This window comes from Callithrix jacchus, chromosome 5 (assembly GCF_049354715.1).
Source record: "Callithrix jacchus isolate 240 chromosome 5, calJac240_pri, whole genome shotgun sequence".
In the NCBI taxonomy this organism is placed as follows: Eukaryota; Metazoa; Chordata; class Mammalia; order Primates; family Cebidae; genus Callithrix; species Callithrix jacchus.
Genome location: NC_133506.1, coordinates 70592317 through 70602743, shown reverse-complemented (window position 1 = coordinate 70602743; position 10427 = coordinate 70592317). Strand labels below are relative to the sequence as shown.

The following is a 10427-nucleotide window of genomic DNA, read 5'->3' as shown; positions in this document are numbered from 1 at the left end:
GCACTTCCAGTGTGAAATCCTCTCAGTGACCACAAGCTCCTTAAAGCCAAAGCCAAGAGCAGGGAGGTCTCTGTGTGGTCCAAATGCTCCGAAAGGAAGGAAAGTAGCATCTATTGAACGTTTACCACCCGCCTGGCACATATCTCACACCCTCTTACAACGTCCTCATAACTACACTGTGAAATCCATTTTTTTTTTTTGAAGCAGTCTTACTCTGTCGCCCAGGCTGGAGTGCAGTGGTGCAATCTCGGCTCACTGCAACTTCCGCCTCCCAAGTTCAAACAATTCTCCTGCCTCAGCCTCCCAAGTAGCTGGGACTATAGGCACGTGCCACTACAACCAGCTAATTTTTTGTATTTTTTTTTAGTAGAGATGCAGTTTTACCACATTGGCCAGGCTGGTCTTAAACTCCTGACCTCAGGTGATCCACCCACCTCAGCCTCCCACAGTGCTGAGATTGCAGGCGCGAGCCACTGAATTTAGAGAATTCAATTTTATTAGCTCAGTTTTTCAGGTGGGGAAACTGAAGCTTGGAATTGACAAGTAAATTGCCGGGCAATGTGGGGAACAAGACCATGAGTCTGAAGCCAATTTCCCTAATGATATATTTGCCTAATCACGTGTTTCATCTTCTAGCATCCTAGTTTTCCCTACTTTTTTGAGTATTTGAAGAACTCTATGAAAAGCTAATCTAAAGATAAATATTTTTGGCCAAGCACAGTGGCTCATGCCTATCATCACAGCACTTTGGGAGGCCGAGGCAGACAGATCACTTGAGTCTCGGAGTTCAAGACCAGCCTGGCCAACATAGTGAAACTCTGTGTTTACTATAAGTACAAAAATTAGCCAGGTGTAGTAGTGGGTGCCTGTAATCCCAGCTACTCAGGAGGCTAACACGGGAGAATCACTTGAACCCAGGAGACAGAGGTTGCAGTGAGCTGAGGGTGCACCAGTGCACTCCAGCCTGTTGCCCAAAAACAAAAAAAGTAAACAAAACCCACAGATGCCTGGGCCTCACTCCAGACCAAATGAACCCAAATTCCTCAGGGTGGGGACCACATATCAGCATTTTAACCCATTCTCCAGGTGCTTCTTCCACACCCCAAGGTCTGAAACCCACTTCTCTCGACATCTCTTGGAGGGGGTTTGTCTGCATGTTCTGTCTCCCCTCCCGATGCCCCTCCACTGGCCCTTGGGGACTCAGAATCAAGGAGTGGGTTAGAGGTCTCAGCCACTGCTTCTGGGTGGTTATCATACCTCCCCCCTCTATTTCTGCCCTCAGTTTACAGATGGTGAGGGTGGCTGCCCCGGGACTGGTGGATGGTTGGAGCTCCATCATCCCTTCCCAGTTGAAGGCCATTATTTCTTGGGAAGAGCAGGTTTGCTGGATTAACAAGCTACCCTGGCTTTCCAGGGGTTAATCCTGTTCCCTCAGAGGTTGCCAGTCTGAGGCTGCTGACCCCACCGCACCCCTGTTAGCCCAAGCACTCTCCTGCTGAGCTGGGCATTTGTGCCTGTGCTTTCCTGGCTGCACTGGGCGAGTGGGGGCTGCTCCTTTGCAATCTGGTGTCTCCCCAGCTGGGTGACCTTGGGAAGGTCACTTAACCCTTCTGAGCCTCAGTATTCCCCTGCAAAATAGAAAGGATGGTTCCCACCTCAGAAAGATATTATGAGGATTAAATAGATCTCCACCCACTCTCAGAACACTCCAAGTTTTTCATTCAAAGTATGTGCATTAATCATTGTTCAATGTTTGTCTCTAGCTGGACTAAGAGAACCACTAGGGCCAGGCCTGTGTCCATGTCCCAGAATCTTAAAACAGGGCCTGGCACCTCGTAGTTGCTCATAGACCCCTTTTGAATAAATGAATAAGGATGGGCAGGGCGAGGAATGGCATCTGTTGTTGATGAGTCTTAATTCCCTTCGCTTCCATAAGATACTTCCAGAACAACCTCCGCAGAGGTATATTCTTTTGTTACCAGCTATGCATGGCAGCAACTTCCTTCACCCAACTTCCTTAAAACAAGGGACCCCACCACACACTCACTGGCCTTATCAGTGGTCTTCTGGTGGGAACAGATGTGGCCTCACTAGTGTCCCAGAAGAAGCATGGATGTCAGAGTATAAATCCAGCAGGTTAAGATGGCACTGCTGGGCTGGGCACAGTAGCTCACCCCTGTAATCCCAGTACTTTGGGAGGCTGAGGGTGGATCACCTGAGGTCAAGACCAGCCTGGCCAACATGGTGAAACCCTATCTCTACTAAAAACACAAAAATTAGCCAGGTGTGGTGGCAGACACCTGTAATCTCAGTTACTCAGGAGGCTGAGGCAGGAGAATTGCTGGAACCAGGGAGGCATTCAGCAACGTTGGTGGCATAAAACAACCACCATTTTATTAGGCTCACAGATTCAGAGGCTTAAGAATTTGATCAGGGCTCAACAGGGTGGCTTGTCTCTGGTCTCCAATGTTTAGGGCCTGGATTGTGAAGACTCAAATGGCTGGAGGTGACTGGGAAGGCTGAGAGCTGAAGTCATATGGGGGCTTCTTCCCTCACACGCCCAATGCCTGGACTGAGATGTCTCTGTGGGGACTGTCAACCATAGTGCCTTCACATGGCCCCCCTATGTAGTTTGGGCTTCCTCACAGCATGGTAGCCTTGGGATAGCTGAACTTCTTACCCAGAGGCTCAGGACTCCAAAGGCAAGTGTTCCATTAACAAAGGCAGAAGCTGATGGCCTGGGATGAGAGCTGGTGGGAGGTAACTGGATCATGGGGTGGTTCCCCATACTGTTCTCATGGTGGCGAGTAAGCTTTCATGAGATCTGATGGTTTTATAAGGGGCTCTTCCCCTTCACTTTCTACACACACTCTCTCTTGCCTGCTACCATGTAAGACATGCCTTTTCCCCTTCCATCATTATTGTAAGTTTCCTGAGGCCTCCCCAGCTATGCAGAACTATGAGTCAATTAAACCGCTTTTCTTTCTAAATTACCTAGTTTCAGGTATTTCTTTATAGCAGTGTGAAAATCAACAAATACAAGTCCTTTCCTCGCTGCTGGAGACCTTCCTCATCATGCACATACACAGCTCACCAGGGAGACAGAGATCACAGTGGGGTGGGGGATGGGCACCAACAGAATCCTCCCAACCAGTTGGGGAAATACCAGAGCAAAGGAGACTGTGTCCACTGTCCATTGGGAACCCTGAGTGTGTGGAGCCCTCCTCTATCATGGCACCCAGAGTCAATCAGAGCCTCCCTGGGCCCTAGAGTAATGAGGGGCCAGTTGGTTTTCCAACACCTCAAGGAAGGCATAGAAGGTGCTGGACAGGGCCTGGTGGGCTGGGAGGGCCTTGAATACAGAGTCGGGAGGACACAGAGTGTGTGGATTAATTACTACAGAAAAAAGACATGGATTTAGCAGACACCAATAAGGTGGGGTGACCATGCGCAAGAGGCTAGCGAAGACAGATACCAGTGAGCACGGCTCAGCTCTCCCCCTCCTCCAGCTCCCCCTTCTATGGCACAGAAGACCCTGGACTAAGTAAATGCCCTGACAAGGAAAGCTGAAGCAATTTGGAATAGATTGGATTTAAGTCTGAAATGTCTGAGTTCAGCTGACATTGATTATTAAATTAACTTAAATGTTTTTGGCAGGTGGACAGAATGGGAGTCTGTAGGAGAAATAGAGAAAAATGAAGCTGCACCTGTTAGAGACCCCAAGATTTGTAGCTAATTCATTTCTTCTTCCTGCCTAGCAAGGGACTGGCTGAGATCTCAGGCCTTTCCAGCTGTGACACCCACTGTGGCTCTGATCTCCAGTCTTTATGACTCTGCTGCTGCTACCGCTGCATCCCAGGGGACTGCCAAAGTGTATGCAGGTCACGTCCCAGTGGGGCTCTGCTGACCCAGCCCTGAAAAATGGTTTACCCCTGAGTCATTCAGACAATTGATATTGTTGAGAAACCACATCGTGCAGGCCCTCGCTGGGCATTGTGCCTGCTTCTGGGGCCAGTCAATTGAATAAGACACTGCCCTCATCTTCAACATGTTTACAACCCTGTGGCAACAAACAATTAGAAGCCACTGGTTCTAGGACCTTAATTAGGAATTTCTCCTGATTGCTGCTTTTGTTAAGAATTGACATGAGCACATCTCTGCCTAATCAGTCAACAAATGTTTATTGAGCACCTACTATGCGCCAGGCTCTGTTTTAGGTACTTGGAGTGCATCGGTGAACTTTTTTTGAGACAGGGTCTCCTTCTGTTATCCAGGCTGAAGTACAGTGGTGCAAACACAGCTCACTGCATCCTCGATCTCCTGGGCTCAAGCAATCCTCGCACCTCAGCCTCCCGAGTAGATGGGACCACAGGGGTGTGCCATCACACCAGGATGATTTTTATATTTTTTGTTAAGAAAGGGTCTTACCATGCTGTCCATGTTGGTCTTAAATGCCTAGGCTCAAGTGATTTTCCAGCCTCAGCCTCCCAAAGCACTGAGATTAGAGGCATGAGCCACCACGCTGGGCTGTGATCAATTTAATTCTAAGGCATTTCCCACTCCCACCCGCATTCCTTGAACTCCCATCCTCCTTTGATCCTCAGTCAAGGCCAACTTCAAAAACCCCTTGGTAATCAGCTGGGAGCTTGCAGGCCCCAGACCTTCAGCAGCTTGTGAGAATGTCCCATGAGGAACATTTTTTTGTCAAAAGAATGCCAAGAGTTTAATTACTGTGTGGCCCATGGAGGTGATTTCCATTTATCAGCCGGAACCCAGACAGATCCTAGGAAGGCCCGTTGTGTAAGGCTGTGGCTGCAGCGGCCTGCTCTCACCAGCAAAGGATAACCCTGGGGCCTGTGCCCCCGGCAGGGGCAGCAGGAATGCTTTGAATGCCTCCCCTGTGTGTGGCCTTGGGTTTTACCACAGGCTACAGCGGGTAGTTTAATTAATAAATGTCCACCACTTGTCATTTATCATTAGCAAAACAGGAGGGGTTGGAGGTGGGGGCAGACAAGAGGGCAGGGAAGCTTTCGCCAAACAAGGTGCACTAATAAATGAAAGCTTTATCCATCAGTCTCACAGGCGGGCTGCTGTTGCACAGCCCCACGCGGCTTTCCTCTGGTTCAGAGGCCAATCTCATCTTTCTGAAGGGCTTTGCAGCAGCGGTAGGGGGTTTCATCTATAATTGTGTTTCCTCTGTCAAATGTCAGCAAAGGACTGTGTTGTGTGGTACGGAGGAGAAAGTAGCATGTGCACCCAGGGGACTGGTTCCCATCAGGGCCGCAGACTGAATCTCTATGGTGGCTCCAGCCAGAGGCTGGATTTTGTTTGGCTGCAATGGCATTTGACGAATTGGAAAATTTTACATAAAAATTCAAGTTTCTGGCTTCCATTGAAAAAGCAAGGTGAGGCAAAACCAAGTCCTCTTTTTCAGTAAGGCAACAAGCAGCTGATGGCCAGCTTAGGCAGACAGGGCAGCCTTGTGAGGTTGTGAGTTGTGCACTGCACAAAAGCACCTGGCAGAAGGGGCAAATGGAGGCCGAATCCAGGCCAGGCTGTCTTTCCAGCAGAAGCCCTGTAGGCAGGACATGGGCCTTCCACTTCACCACCACCACCACCGCCAATTCCTGCTGCTGTACTCACCTGCTCCATTCATTTACGTTACCTACCTGAGCTTGGTAAGCACATGGCGTTTTGATTTCTAGCATATATTCAGGGCACTGTTTTGTCTTCTTTATGTGGGAAATGCCTCTTCAACCTTCAAGGCTCAGCTCAACTCATAGAAGTTCCTGGTGGTGTCCTGGTCTGTATTTTCTCAGCGGCAGCCCACACTGCTATTACAGCACTCCGCACACCTCTGTACTCTAATTTGTTAATGGGTTCTGTTTCCTGCAGACTTTGAGCCCCTTGAAGATAGATCCGACCATTTCTACTTTTCCTCTGCCTGGCACATAACGGGCACTAAATCAGTAGGGCTGAATGAATGGCTTTGTGGACAACTGTACCCCAGGCAAGGGGGGAAGGTAAGGAAGGGGTAATAAAAGATTTTAGCTTTGTGGTTTTGAAAGACCCTAGACTCCTAGGATTCTTCTCTTGGATGCTCTACAGGGCACTTAAAATCCTGAGCCATGCTGATTTTGAGATTTCCTCTGGCCAGAAGGCTGAGTGTTTAAGACTTTTGACATTCACTTGTTCTGCTGTAAGGGGCTCCTAAGAGCTCAGCCTGGTCGCTGCCAAAACCACTGGTAACGGAGCAGCAGACATGGTGCAGCCAGCAGAGGTGGCAGGGAAGAGGGATGGCTGCGACTTCTGCAGAGCAATTCTGGGGTCCTAGAACCTGAAATACATCCCCTCCCCAGAAATTTAGCCTGAAATTTCTTTAACCAAAATCAAAAGGTGAACCTTCCTTCCAATAATCAGAGAGGACTGAATGTGTTCTGCAAAGCAGAGACCCTCTGGTCTAAGTTATTTCCTACTAACGTGTAAATGACTGATAGAGGATTCTTTTTTTTCTAAATGCTAGTTTGGTGAGAGGGTAAAAGGAGTTATAAAAGAGCAACACCAAGGCAGGCGGATCGTGAGGTCAGGAGTTCGAGAACAGCCCGGCCAACATAGTGAAACCCCATTGCTACTAAAAATACCAAAAATTATCCGGGCGTGGTGGCGGGCACCGGTAATCTCAGCTACTCAGGAGGCTGAGGCAGGAGAATCTCTTGAAGCCGGGAGGCGGAGGTTGCATTGAGCTGAGATCGCGCCATTCCACTCCAGCCCGGGAGACAGAGACTCCGTCTCAAAGAAAAAAAAAAAAAGCATCAAGCCCTTTCAAACCAGTCTCTCCCAGGTCGTCCAGAAGCTCGCGGCCGTGGGCGTTCCTGGTTCGCGCTCCCGTCCCCCCCGCCCTGCCCACTCGCCGCTTCCTCTGGGGCCTCAGTGCCTCGAACCCGGGGCTGCATTTCCCGGCAGGGGCCGCGGCCAATGAGGGGCTGAGAATTTGGCGGCGCGGCGCCCTGAGAGTCGGGGATAGGGGGCTTTGTGCGCGGCGGCGGCGGCCAGCCTGGGGGAGGAGGACCAGGGCTGTGCACAGGTCGCTGCGGAGACACGTGCCATTTCCGAGCCGAGCGCCGGGGAACCTGCTGCCCAGGCCCGGCCGCCAGTCGTAGGCTCCTCTCAGGCGGCAGCGGCGACCCCGTCCCTCCCTCCCCTTCCCAACCCCCTCCCAAGCCTTCCTCGTGCCGCAGGGCGCTCGGCCCGGCCCGGCCGTGGCCCTCCTCGGTCTCCGCGGCTCTCCTGTGATCTCACTGACACGGCCGGGGGTTAGAAAGGAACAAACTGAAGGCCCGATGAGAGACAGGGAAAATTAAGAAAGCTGGAGCAGAACAATGGATTGTTCTTTCTCTTTCATGCAAGGGATCATGGGAAACACAATTCAGCCACCACCTCAACTCATTGACTCCACCAGCATCAGGAGGATGCCTTTGACAACAGAGACATTGCATAAAATGGTGAGCAGACACCATAGGAAGCTACCTTGCAGCAAAACTTTCAGTGCCCACCTACGCCCTCCACTCACAAATGGCTATCCACCATCAATCAGCATGTGTGAAACTCAATCCAAATACCAGTTAATATCAATATCCTAATGGGTCAGCCCATGGCTTTGGTGCAGTTAGAAACTTTAGCTCCGCTGACTACTACCCTTCAGAAATTCCAAACACAAGACCACATGAAATTCTGGAAAACCTTTCCCTCCACAGCCACCACCTCCTCCTTCGGCACCACAAACTGTGATTCCAAAGCAGACTGGCTAACCTGAAGTTAAACTAAAAATAACCAAGACTATCCAGAATGGCACGGAATTGTTCAAGTCTTCCCTTTGTGGAGACCTTTTAAATGAAGTACAGGCAAGTGAGCACACGAAGGCACAGCATGAAAGCAGAAAAGAGGAAAAAAAGCAAAATGCAAAAAGCATGACTCATCGACATCTGAAGAGCGCAAGTCACACAAAATCCCCAAATTAGAACCAGAAGAACAAAATAGAGCAAATGAGAGGGTTGACACCATATCAGAAAAACCAAGGGAAGATCCAGTACTAAAAGAGGAAGCCCTAATTCAGCCAATACGATCTTCCATTCTAACAACAGAAGTGCCCACTGGTGTTAAGTTTCAGGTTGGCGAACTTGTGTGGTCCAAGGTGGGAACCTGTCCTTGGTGGTCTTGTATGGATTAAAGTGATCCCCCAGCTTGAGGTTCATACCAAAATTAACACAAGAGGTGCCCGAGAATATCACGTCCAGTTTTTTAACAAACAGCCAGAGAGGGCATAGGTTCATGAAAAACGGGTACAGGAATATAAAGGTCATCAGCAGTAGGAAGAATTACCGGCTGAGGCGACCAAACAAGGCAGCAGTCACAGAAAAAAACGATTCGGAAACTCCAACCTTAGAGAGAATATGCTCAATGGGATATTGGCATTGCCCATGCAGAGAAAGCATTGAAAATGACTCGAGAAGAAAGAATAGAACAGTACACTTTTATTTATGTTGATAAACAGACTGAAGAGGCTTTATCCCAAGCAAAAAAGAATGTTGTCTCCAAAGCCAAAGTTAAGAAAAACCCGGTGATCAGGATCTGTGCTGAATTCTCAGCCAGAACAGACCGGTGCAGAGGAGGTGGCCTCCTCACTCTTACGAACTGACATTCACACAGCCAGAGGCAGCACACAAGTGTGGAAAAGGAAGAGCCACCTCTTGTTAAAATAGCCTGGAAAACTGCAGCAGCAAAGAAGTCCTTACCAGCTTCCATTACAATGCACAAAGGGAGCCTGGATTTGCAGAAGTGTAACATCTCCAGCTGTGAAAATTGAACAAGTGTTTGCTCTTGATGGGAAATTTATCGATAAATTTATTTATTTAACAGAGGGAACTGGTAGCAAAACAGAAGGAAGTCTCAGGGGGCAAGACAGGCTTATAATTTCTACACCAAACCAGAGAAATGAAAAGCCAATGCAGAATGTATCATCTCCTGAAGCAACATCTGGTTCTACAGTCTCAGTAGAGAAGAAGCAATAGAGAAGATCAATTAGAACTCATTCTGAATCAGAGAAGTCCACTGAGGTTGCGCCACAGAAGACGATAAAAAAGGAGCAGGTTGAAACAGTTCCTCACGCTACAGTGAAGACCGGATTACAGAAAGGGTCAGCGGACTGGGGAGTGCAGGGCTTTGTCAGATTCAGTGACACAGCTCCATCTCCGCAGTGATTGAGGGAACTGTAGACTGAGATTCCTGTACAGTTTGATCCCAGAAATTTCATATTTGTAGTCTCCATGGAAGATTTTTTTTTGTCGGCAGCTTGATAAAGTTTCTTTGTTTTCGATTTTGATTTCACCAATCATTATTATTGGCACTTTCTTGCCTGGTTTCTTCTTCAAGACTCTGAACAATTGCTTTAGCATTCAAAAATGATTTTTGTTTTCAGTTTGAGATGGATGGGTACAGCTTAAATCAAATCGTGGGTCCAGCCTAAAAACCACTATTTATCTTACACTGATCAATTTCAACATGGATTGTTTTTGTTATGTTTTGTTTTTTAAAATAAAGCATCATTAATGAACATTTGCAAAAAAAAAAAAAAAAGCAAGAAATTCTGAAAGGGAGTCCCACAAAGGGAAGTGTGGAATTTAGGAAAGACGGAAATTAGCTCAGGATTTCCCTTGGAGCCTGGGGATGGGGGAATTGTATTGAGATAAAGGAGCACCAGGTCCATCTGCCTGGAGCTGACTCAGAGACCTCTGAGTAATGACTTCAAGGAGGAGGGGATGCAAGACCCACTGAGGGTACCAGAAACAGCAAAATTGGTTGGGTAGATACACGGTCTATGGACTGGGGTAGAAAAAGGGAGGATAAAGAAGACAGTATTTACCCCACACACATTTGCCGTGGACTTACTATGTACAGGGAGCCATGCCCCGTCCTGAGTTCAGCCTCCTGTTACAGAAGTTTCATCAGCCCGACGGGAGGGAAGATTTCCACAAGCCCATTAATGTGTGGTGTGTTTTGGGCTCAAACCCTGAAGGTGCCTCAAAAAGGCTTGCAAGCTGGTATAGTCCCCTGTCTGAGGAAGGATACCACAGGCTGGGAATGGCTCCAATGGCCCTGCTCAGGGTGGCCTCCCAGACCCCATTATTTTACATTGCAACCCCCAGCACTTCTAATCCCTTGTCCTATTTATCTGAGCACCACTTACCTCTTTCTGACATATGTTTTATTTATCTATGTGTATATTGTCTGTTTCCCCAAGTAGAATGCTTCTCCATAAGGGCAAGGGTCATTTTAAATCAACTTAATCAAGGGATCATTTACATATAACAAACTGTATTAGCCCAGCACCATGGCTCACGCCTGTAATCCCAACACTTTGGGGGGCCAAG

At 48.4% G+C, this 10427-nt stretch overlaps 1 pseudogene; it reads left to right on the top strand.

Moving 5' to 3' along the window:
- Nucleotides 1–7379: 7379 nt before the first annotated feature.
- LOC100395813 (histone-lysine N-methyltransferase NSD3 pseudogene) lies at nucleotides 7380–9277 on the top strand (annotated as a pseudogene).
- Nucleotides 9278–10427: the final 1150 nt, after the last annotated feature.